This window comes from Solanum tuberosum, unplaced genomic scaffold, assembly GCF_000226075.1.
Source record: "Solanum tuberosum cultivar DM 1-3 516 R44 unplaced genomic scaffold, SolTub_3.0 scf00651, whole genome shotgun sequence".
Classification (NCBI taxonomy): Eukaryota; Viridiplantae; Streptophyta; class Magnoliopsida; order Solanales; family Solanaceae; genus Solanum; species Solanum tuberosum.
In genome coordinates this window covers 162,174-174,198 of record NW_006239589.1, presented here as the reverse complement: position 1 = coordinate 174,198, position 12,025 = coordinate 162,174, and the positions used below count along the sequence as shown (strand labels likewise).

Genomic DNA, 12,025 nt, shown 5'->3' with positions numbered 1-12,025 from the left:
CGACTTTTATGAAAAGTTTTGACTTTTATGAAAAGTTGCGACTTTTATGAAAGGTTGTGACCTTTCTGAAGGGTTGCAACTTTTTCAAATAGTTGTAACCTTTCGGATAAGGCACAACAAATGTTTGTTCACACTACCATTTATTGTCTATAAATAGAAGGATTTCCTCTCATTTTAAAACAACAAAAATTTTGACCCTCTTCTTCTTCCTCTTCTTCCTCCTCTTCTCTCCTCCTCCTCCTCCTTCTTCACAATTAAATATTTGTGTACTTTACTCATGTTGAGTGGCTCAGTGACACCATTGCTTATGTTACAAATCCTGATATGTATTTTTACAATAATTAATTTATGTTTATGTTATTAAGGATAAATGATAAGATGTAATAATTTTCATTTTCCTTTACATTATTAATCTTTTATGTAAGATAATATAGTGTTTTAGTTTTAGTGACTGACAGGTTTTAAGTATTATTTTATATATTCCGTGATATTAAATTCCCGCGCGAAGCGCGGGTAATTTTACTAGTATTAAATAAAATTAAAAATGATCTGTATTCGCTAGAAGAGCAAGTAGCATTGAGAACGAACTAAGAGAAGTATGCTTGAGATGTTTTGACCTGTCTTGTGTTGACCTACAGATGCACCGGTTTGTAGGTGTGAAACTATGGCGAGTGGAGGTGCTGAAAAGGGGACGAGATAGCATCTTGAAATACTTACAAATTTCTAAGGATAATGCATACTTAGCAAAACATGTGGCACAATAGAATAGAAAGAACCATATATAGGTAAACTCTAGCCGTGAAGAGTAGGATTTAGTCCTTTTTAAGAACAACTAATATTGTTTTATATATTTAACTTATTTTTTTCTTTTATTTTATCTGGTATGATGATGACGTGAGTTGAACTTAAGTGGAGAAGTCAAAATTTCATATAGTCAATTCCAACTTATTTGTGATTGAGGAATAGTTATAATTGCAGTTATTATTCCAGGTTCAGGAAAAATTCTCCTAAACTTCCAACTCGCCCTTTCGTTTAACATTTCTTGAGTTGCATCAGGTGACTGATTTATCGCACAATCTATCAAGATAAACATTTTGGCACAGCCTTTTCTCTCCGTGAAATATATAGCTAGTTTAATGGTTGCGTCAATGAATCTTTGTATTTGAATTGCAACATTAATTTATTATTTTGCTGGTTTGCTTTGTAGAATTTCCCTAGGTTCAAGCCAGAGAATTTTTGAGCAAGTATTTGAGAAAATCAATCTAATGGCTGCAAGGAAAGGATGCACTCCTTCACAATTAGCATTGGCATGGGTTCTTCATCAAGGAGATGATGTATGCCCTATACCAGGCAGGCAGTAGGCACTACGAAGATTGAAAACTTCAGCGAAAACATAGGAGCCTTATCTGTAAAATTGACGGTGGAAGACATGAAATAACTCGAATCGTATACCTCTGGTGATGTTGTCAAAGGTGAGAGACATGTATACATGTCGTCAACTTGGATAAATTCAGAGACTCCGCCATTGTCCTCCCTAGAAAGCTGAATTAGGGGTTTGACAGGTGATATCTATTTGGCTTCTTATTTGACTATTGTTGCACACGTATCGGATCCTCAAAACATGCACTATGGAAAATCCAATATACATTTGGCAACATTTTTGAAGAGTCTGAACAACATATATAGCTTTGGTATACTTTTATTCAACCAGCTTTCGAATTTCACAGGAGTAAGATGAAGGAAAACAACTAGAATATTACACAAAACAAACAAGAAGCAATGTATTGACAGGTTGTAAAATAATAAAGCTGCATAACAAAGGCATGATTTTACAAGGAGAAATCAAAGTGAAAGACCATCTGATTTATATTTCTATAATACAGAGAATGGAGGGGTATTTCGTCTCTAGCTGCACAATATAGTTCAGCTTGAGCATGGCTGCAATAATTAGCTAAGAAAGAAGTTAAAATTTGCCATCAAACTTTGGGAAAATACTTTTTTATGCCTCCCTTTAATAGTTGCGCTCAATCATGCCACTGCTTTACATGAACGGTCCATTCGTGCCATTATTTTTTAACAGGCAGCTGGTTTGATGGTTAGCAAAATCGTTCTTTCCACGTGGTCTCTTATTAGAGGTCAACATCACCAAAATTAAACTAATAAAAAAAGTTTAAATGCACCATCAAACTTTGAAAAAAGGTCTATTTATGCAATCTGTTAATAATTGGGCTCAACTATTCCATTGTCGTTGCAGAAGGAACCCATTCATGCTACTTTTAAATGGTCAGGTTTGATCATTTCGCAAAATTATTTTTTTCACGTGGCCTCTTATTAGAGGTCCACGTGCCAAAATAAACCAACCTAGTTTAATTAAATTTGAAATTAAAACCTGGTCCATAAATTAACACTCGACCCACCCTAACCTATTTCTCTTTTTATTTCTCCCCAGACCCTTAAATTGATCAATTGACAAGAAACTGACATATAAATTCATCATTAAAATGGGAGAAATTTTGGATCCAAGCGTTTGTAGGAGAAATAAAAGGGAAATGGGTTAGGGTGGGTCGGGTCTGGTATTAATGGGTTGGATTTTAATTTCAAATTTAATGGCTGTGATATGGTTGGATCCAACTATTAACGAATGACATAGAACCGTTTGTCACAGTTCCATGACATATTTGAATTTTTTTTTGACCAGTTTAATTTTGGTGACGTGGACCTCTAATAAGAGGCCATATGGAAAAATGGTGTTGCAAAACCACAAAATCTGAATATTAAAAAATAATGGCATAATGGGTCATTTATGTAATGACAAAGGCATGATTGAACCCAACTATTAATGGACGACATAAATGAGGTTTGTTTTTTCTCCAAGTTGGATGACATATTTTAGCTAATTTTTCCCTATTAATTACTTGTACAGAGAAACAACTAATGCATACCCAATGATTAATAAAAAAATGTGTGTGGGGAAGGATAGCACGATTAGTCGCTCAATTGGTTGGATATCATAATTTTCACCTTAAGTTCAAATCCCTACCCCCAATTTGTATCTATAAAACATATAACCAGCCATCTGCTGTTGATCACTTTTTTTTTAAAATAGAAATTTAAAGAGGAAAACAAATATAAAACACTTCTTTAACTGGTTCAACGGAGCAAAAACTAATTATTATGTGTGATATCATTTTTTAATTATCTAAACCATATAAGGAATAAAGACACAAGTGTTTTGAAGTGCCATATTGTTTCATACAAGATAATCATAAATGTCTACATTAATATACATCAAAACCATATTCACAATATTTGTAGTTTTGGAACCATGAAGTTTATTGGTAAAATGGATTAATAACTCAGTTGTTGTATCAATTTAAGAAGTTCGAGATTTTGGAGAGCAATAGAAAGTTAACATTCAATATATCTTACAAATTTCAAGTGTGACGAGTAGTCGATCGATCGATCTTCGTTTGCCTTTTTGTATCTCCAAGTTCTGATCCAATCATAGAAAAAGAGTTGTTGATAACTTATATATAAGAAAGGATAAAAATTCATAGGGAGATTAGAAAAATGTTTATTGAAAAATACCTGATAAAGATTGGAGTAGGATTAAGCTAACAAGAAAAGATTAATATGAGCATAATTAACTTGGAACAATGAGGAAATGTTTGTGTCATATACTCTAACAAGATTAGTGGATGTATAATTATGGTTTAGCCAAAGGACTGGATCTAAATCCTACAAAAAAGTCAATGGTTGTATTATTTAATGAATAATTTTTGGGTTTATCATATTAATTTTTAGACAGGTTAATATGCATTCCCATTGGCTTTCAAAGTCAATGGCTGCATTATTTAATGAAATAACATGGCTTATGATATACTACAGAGAGACAACTAATTAATTCGAAGGTTAGTATCTATTATTAATGATTAATCAAAGTGTGTGGAAGGAGAGGACAGTTGGCTACAGAGAAAACTAATTAATTGACTACCTGAACTTTCACATTGTCGTTTATTAATCACATTGTCGTTCTTACTGCAAATAAATCAGTTCTACTTATTTAGAGTCTTATAATTGACACTGGTAAATCTTATTTTGTTGGATAAATTCAGAGATGCGCGTCACCATTGTCCTTCTGGAAAGCTGAGTAGGGGTTTGACGAGTGATATGTATTTGGCTAGTTGTGGATGATAGGGGTCGAGAACCATGAGGTTTCAGGTTCAAATGGTAGTAAATGCATAAATTAGGTGATGTCTTCCTAGCTATCTAAGTTTTGGTGGATAGAGTTGCGGGTACCTGTGCAGGTAGCCAGTGGGAGATTGCAGGTACCCCTTGGAATGGTTGAGATTCGTGCAAGCTAGCTGGGACACTGTGTTTGTTAAAAGAAAGTACGGAATTTTTGTATCTAAATAATTAGAAGTATTTTCCTTTCTACATTTTTTATTTTAGATTTGAGTTCAAGATTAGCAGTTTTTGATTTTTTTGACCTTGGCATAGGGATTGTCCCCTATTGTCCTCTCGGACGAGGATTCATCTCAGCAGAGGCAAAGTTGATTGAAATCTTGCCTGATGGTGACTTTTGCAAGGTTAGACCACATAAATCAAAACTGTGACTGTTTTTGTGTTTCCTGTTTAATAGACATTTATACGAATTTGCAGTGAGTATCAACTGGATGTTTGTAGTTGCATTTGAATTTAGTATCCTGTTATTTCTTTGTGCATTGATGTTTTACAGAGAGCATCAACTGGATGTCCTTATCTTAAGTCTTCTTGAAATCTAGAAATTCTACTATGTAATGGTTTCATCAATGACTCTTTCTATTTCGACTGCAACATTGATTTATTATTTTGCTGATTTGCTTTGTAGAATTTCCCTAGGTTCAAGCCAGAGAATTTTGAGCATAAAGCAAGTATTTGAGAAAATCAATTAGCATTGGCATGGGTTCTTCATCAAGGAGATGATGTATGCCCTATACAAGGCACTACGAAGATTGAAAACATCAACAAAAAGATAGGAGCCTTATCTGTAAAATTGACAACGGAAGACAAGAAAGAACTCGAATCGTGTACCTCTGGTGAAGTTGTCAAAGGTGAGAGACATGTATACATGTCGTCAACTTGGGAGACTCTGCCATTGTCCTCCCTAGAAAGCTGAATAGGGGTTTGACAAGTGTTATCTGTTTGGCTTCTTATGATGCTCAAACTCTCCAAAGATATTATTGCGCCCATGTCGGATTCTCCAAAAATGTAAAATGGAAAATCCAATATACACTCGGAAGACAGTTTGAAGAGTCCAAACAACATAGATAGCGTTTGTACATGTACTCAATACTTATTTATGAAGTGAGACGTATGTTATGGATTGCTCCTAAACTATTTAGTACTAAGCTATCAAAACAGCTTTTATTCAGGAATACTCATCTTTCAATTCACCTTGTATAGGAGTAAGATGAAAGGAAACAACTACTATATTACAAAAACAAACAAGAAGCAATGTTTTGACAGGTTGTAAAATAATAAAGCTGCATAACAAAGGCATGATGTTTATAAAGGCAACAAGAAATCACAGTGAAAGATCATCTAAAACATACAGAAAAAGGACAGGGATGTCGGCACTAGGCGCACAATATACTTGAGCATGAGCATGGCTGCAACAATTGGCTGTACTTTTGCTGCAATTATCAAATTGAAATACATCCTCATTAGTTTGAGATCAACATGAAGCAATTAAGCGAAAGCAAACATTAAATTAGAAGGAGGAACAAGAAAAAAATAGAAACAATATTTACCATTGTTGTGATTAAAGGCACATAATTGATTCACAGCTGCCAACTGACCCTAATAATACTGTATTATACATATAGGTGTCAAGTTAGATGCAGGTAGATACTCAAAAACAGAACATGCGAGTTTGTTTCTACTTACTTTGATAATGAGGTCAATACGGTCGTTTCCTTCATTCTCTTCAACATCTTTCTTAATCCTCTCAGCTGAATCCTCCAGAAATTTATTGCAGCGAATCAACTTAATCTGTTTCAGTGTTGGAATATCTGCAAAGCTAAGGGGGATCTCCTCGAGATTCTTACACCCTCTTATAACAAGTGTTTCAAGCAGGGGAAAAGATTCCTCTGAGATATCCCACCTCAAAATATGTGACGCCGCCAGTTTCAAGACCTTAAGTTTAGGGAACGTGATATCTCCAAGGCACCACTCTTCTGAAGGAGGAAAATACACATCTTGTAATTGGAGATACTCCAGGCTTTGTAGTCCCGCAATAAGGTTTCCTATATCAGTCCCACTTAGTACCAACATCTTTAAATTTGAAGGCAATTGTAACCCAGATACAGTGCGGCGCCACTTAGAGGTAAGGCGAAGTTTTTGAAGCTGGCTAAGATTCTTCAATGTGAGACAAAAAGACTCTGCAGAATAATTATCGTCCCCAAAGCCGATGTGAAGTTGTTGGAGATTAGGGCACCTCCTTGATAACACATCCACACTATTAATTGGAAATCTAAAAATATTCTTTAATATCCTCAAATTTTCCAATTTAGAGTTTCCTTCACTGACCCCTTGCTTATCAAATTCAGCATATCCGATCTCAACATACCTTAATTTTTCCATTTCCCAAAAAGATGCTGGTAATAGTACCGTAGCACTACGCTTCACGATTAAAGTTTCAAGATGGGGCAGATGTGATTCTGGATGAAAATAGAATCTATATGCCGAAACTGCAAGGTACTTCAGGTGATTTAGTGGTTTGAAACTAGCTAATGACAAAGAATTCACTCTATGGGAACTCAAATCCAAGACCTTAAGAAGTCCCAATTTATGAATCTGACAGAGGGGAATCCCATCAAAATATTCTCCGTTCGTTATCAGTGACCTCAACTGTTGATGGAAAGGTTTCCGTGTTTTGGATCCCAGAGATGCAAACTTGGAATGCTCCTTGACTTTCCTTCCAATCACAAGGTTTCCGTGTTTTGGATTCGGTGTTTGGTTGAAGCTCACTCGGCATTCCTTCCAATCACAAGGTTTCCATGTTTTGGATCTCAGAGATGCAAAGTTGAAATGCTCTGGGACTATCCTTCCAATCACAAGGTTTCTGTGTTTTGGATTCCGTGTTTGGTTGAAGCTCACTCGAAGTTCCTTCCAATCACAAGGTTGAAATTGGCTACGATTTCCCTTCACAGCCAGCATAAACTTTTCTTCTCTACTCTTCTCCAAGCAAAAGTGAAGCACTACATCATGAACCTGACAATATTTGATCTTACCGTTATATTCTTTCTTCGAAACCATAACCACGTTACTGCTAATGAGATCCATCAAGTACTCTTCAGCAGATTCAGTGTTCTCCACGAATCCTTCAGCAATCCATAAACTTATCAATTTAGATGCTGGAATTCTTGCGTCGTCCAAAAACATCCCCATATAAAGAAGGCAAGGCTTTAAACAATCGGGTAAGTTATCAAAACTCAACTGCATAGTCACCCGACTATATTCTTCCGACTCATGATCAAGATAGTCAAATAAAGCATCTTTCACCTCATTCCACCAAGATTCTTCCATTTTCCTTTTTTTGATTATTCCAGCTACCAAGACAACCACTAGAGGCAGTCCTTTGCATTTTTGTGCAATTGCTTGACTCACATCTTGTAGTTCAGGCGGGCAATCTTCCTTTTGAAACACTTTTTCTGCAACAATTTGCAACTCTCTTCTTTTGTGAGGAATGGAAGAGAATAAGGATCAGTATGGTACTTGACTTGCTCACTCACTTTCTTAAGTCGAGTTGTTACTACTATTCTGCTTCTATTTCTAACATCTGGAAAACAAAGACTTAAGTCATCCCATGCCATACAATCCCACATATCATCCAATACAATGAGATATCTCTTGCCCATTAAGATTTTCCTCAACTCATCAGCAAGGATGTCATCCTTATCCCCCTTGTCCTTGGAGCCGGTAACTTGACTACAAATATCTTGTAATAGATCTCTCCGGTTATATGTTTGGGAAATGATGCACCATGCTCGAACATCAAAATGAGAAACAATGTTGTAACTATTGTACAGCTTTCTAGCAATTGTCGTTTTGCCTTGTCCCCCCATGCCTACAATTGGGATGACGTCTAGCTCATTTGTACCTCTTATCAGATACTGAATCATTTTTTCTGTATCATTCCCAAAACCCACTATCTCCTCATCAGTCATGGGATTGCTATGTCGAGTTGGCAGGTGTTTATATTGTGCTACCACATAGCAAGGCTTAAGAGCAACGTCTGTTGAACACATCTCAGTCACCTGCACATTAATTTGCTTGATCTCTTTTAAGATTGTAGGAAGTGAGCAAAAAATATGCCAAAAAACATTATACTGAGCAAGAATAGAGTCAATGGCAACTTCAGCTTCATATGCCAATTTGATAGTACGCCTGTGAAGATCTTGAAGAATTTCATTCCCATGGTGTACCTTGGCGAAATTTCTGAAAATGGATGATAAAGATGACAGATCCTTCTCTAAAATGGATGTTAGAGCTGATAGCTCTTTCTCCAAATTCCCCAAAAGAGGTTTCATCAGGAAATCTAAACCAGATTTAGATTCTGACATCTCATTCAGTTTCTGTATAAGAGAATCCAGAAAGCTCCATCCACCAACAGTGGGGAACTGAGATGGAGTGAATTTTAAGGATTTATAGTACGTCTCCACTTGTGTCTTCAGATCTTTAGTTTTCTTTAATACATGTATGGAGAAAAGACTCATTTTGCTGGTGTCATCTTTGTTTATAGATCTAGGAAGAACCTTTTGAATTGCATATAGAACATCACCCGCTATAGCTCCAACCTTTTCCATAGCCTCATTCAACCAGTTACCATTAATAACATGATTTGACACATCAGCTTCAAGGAAAACAACCAAGAACTCTATTATTGCTACACAAATATTTTGAGCAGTGCTATAATTAGGAAAGTTCTCGACCGTTTTGTTTCTGAGATACATCAACAGACTATGGAGATGATGAGAAAATCCTTTTGGTAATTTCCTGTCCTTGAAAGTTCTTGAATGAGTAAACTTTGAAGCCTTTAGATCGGAGCGAAAAATCTTCTTCATTTCCAGCTCTACTAACACAATCAAGAATAATAAATAAGGAGGTTTATTCAAGATATCATCTACAAAATTAGAAACAACGCAACCTGAAATAGCAAGACAAAGTTGTCCCACATTGTTAGCCATGAAATGCATTCGAGTCTCCAAACATTCTAGCTTCTCATGGTTGACGTAACCCTTTATCTCTGTGGCATATAAGTATATCAAAAATTTAAGTTTCTTTTGAACAATTTCTAGTTGCTTTATAAATTTGTGTATTTCAAGGTTTTCTTCAGGAGGGGAAAACCTAACCCCTTCCAGTACCATCACCAGTACATCATTTAGATTTTTTCCAAGACAATCCATATATTTCGACAGATCAAAATCATTCAACTTGTTATTGTCACTTAAACTGGTATTACCTTGAAAAAATTTCAACAAATGTGATTCTAACCTTCCCAGATTAAGGTTAGTTTTGCATTCATCTGGAATCCCATCCAATACCCGTTGAAGCATTTCCACTGTCGATTTGGCCTTCTTTGTGAGTTCCACCAAGGAAACATGCAAAAGATCAACATGATGATACTCTATAAAGGTTCTAAAAACTCTTAGCACCACTTCAAGTTTCTCAATTCTCTTAATCTTGTTCCTACTCAGATTACCTCTACTCTTGATCCATCTTAGGTGATCTAACATTTCTTTAATTTCATTTTGAACCATTTTCGGTGAAACAGTACCTAATTTCCACTTCATTTTGAACCACTTTTGTAGAAAAATTCCTGCAAGTTCATCAACTCTTGGAATTAGATTGATTAAGAGAAACATTTTAATTCATCTAGTGTTTGCTATGTTAAATGCTTGTGAAAGATTATACATCTTATGTACCATTTCTTCTAACAAATGGAGCATATATATATATATAGCATTTTCATATAGTCACTTAACTAATAGTTATTATCTCATAAAATCACTTAACTATGCCTTTTGAGCGGACCATTTGAGAAATCAACTCTCTATCTATAGGAAAAAAGTAATTCATGAAGTAATTCTGATCCAATAATAAAAAGGAGAAACAGAGAGTATAATTAATATTGAATGGAGGTTTCATCAAGAGAAAAAATAAACATTATGGGGGTAACAAAGAGAGTAATAATTGTCGATAATAAAGCTATACTACTCGTCTTTTTCTTTAGGAAAATAAACTAAAATCTCCTTAAATTATATCCGGTCTGTTAGTTTTATACTTAAAATTGTGTATCTTTTTAATATTTGTTTAGCATATAAAGGGATTTTACAATTAGATATTGGGTTCGGACATTTATTGGTAAAATGAGTTGAATGTAATGTTTTCTATTTTTTGGCTTAAAATCAGATATCATGTTATTAAAAAGTGGTCGGATGAATTATTTTTTAAATTGAATAAAGTACAATAAAGTAAAAAATTATTAATTTGGGGCATGTTTAATTTGGACAGGTGATATGAAATTATATTAATATGAAGATGAAATTTTGTTTGATATGCAATTGAAATTTCTTAACTTATATTTTTTTCTCATAAACATGAAAAGCCACATGTGTGAAAATTATTAAAATTTCTCCAATTCGTATGCAATCTTATCAAATGAGCAAATCATTATTCATAAACAAGATATGGAAATATCTTAAAGCACCGCATTGATGAATCACATATCTCCTTGAATAAATATTTGTGATTACAAATAACTTTCAAATGCAATTAATCTTATAATGATCCACTAAATAATCAACTAGTTATTCCTTAATATAATCCAACGAACAATCTATTCACGTTGAGCATGAGTCTTTTTTTTTTTTTTTTACAAAATATAAATTTATGGATCAAGTTTTCTATTTTACAAAATTTGATATCATAATTTGAAATTCCAAATTATGTTTTTTTTTTTTTTTTTGTGGGGGGGGGGGGGGGGGGGTGTGGGGATTTGGAATTTAAAATCATGACTTCATATTACATGTCCAAGCGCAAACTTACAAGTGAAAAAAAAGATATATTATTGTGTATGTACAGTCAAAGTTAAAAGACATAAAAATTAATTGAAGTCAAATTAAAAGAAACATGAATTTATGTATTATTCCCTTTGTCCCATATTAGTTGACCATCTTACTAAAAATAGTTGTCTCATATTAGTTGTTCATCACTCCACCTTACTAAATCAAGAAAACATTAATAAAATTTTTCCTATATTACCCTTGTAATTTATTCTTTTTGAAAGTGTTCACATTTATTTGTAAAAAATTCTACGAATTGTTTTTGGGTGAATTAATAAAATTATCTTTCTATTTATTATTTATTAATATGTGTGTAAAAAATGATCAACTAAAATAGAACGTATATTACTTTTGAAGTTTTGTATGCATCAGGTTCATAGGGGTAAATACATTCAAAAGGGGATAGATTTTAGCGGCTCATATTTCAAATAAAGTGGTGGCCTGGTTGTCCCCACACCCCCTTGTTATGCAATTTGTGCTAGCATTTCGGCGCTCACCTTATGGTTCTCAGTCCTCTTTCGCCGAGATGCCTTTTAAATTTTTTTTTTACCTTCTAAACTGTAATTATGAATATGACCTATGAGGCGACTTGTTATATTGGTACAAAAGAAGTCTAGTCTTTACTTTAATAAAATTATCTTTCGCATGCATATTAAGAAATTATAAATAAAAATAATTTTACCAATTTATCCCTTAAAAAATTTCTTGATATTTTATAAGCGAATGTGAATACTTTAAAAAATTAATTGAAAGGGTAATATAAGAAAATTTTAATTAATGCTTTTTTGATTTAGTAAGTTGAACATCTAATAAGGGACAACTAATTTTAGTAAGATGATCAACTAATACTTAGGCTTAATTTAACTTTTAAAATTGGCTCATGGGGGGGTGGGGGGGGGGGGGGGGTTATTTGGTGG

The 12,025-nt window shown here is 34.2% G+C and overlaps 1 long non-coding RNA gene and 1 pseudogene across 1 annotated transcript; one reads left to right on the top strand and one right to left on the bottom strand.

Moving 5' to 3' along the window:
• Window positions 1–4,000: 4,000 nt before the first annotated feature.
• Window positions 4,001–5,291, top strand: LOC107058852 (uncharacterized). The gene is made up of 3 exons (XR_001472376.1): window positions 4,001–4,391; window positions 4,501–4,589; window positions 4,871–5,291. It is a non-coding gene; the product is annotated as an uncharacterized lncRNA (long non-coding RNA).
• A 164-nt stretch (window positions 5,292–5,455) lies between these two features.
• The window catches only part of LOC102585704 (putative late blight resistance protein homolog R1B-16), a 7,828-nt pseudogene continuing 1,258 nt past the window's right edge, over window positions 5,456–12,025 (bottom strand).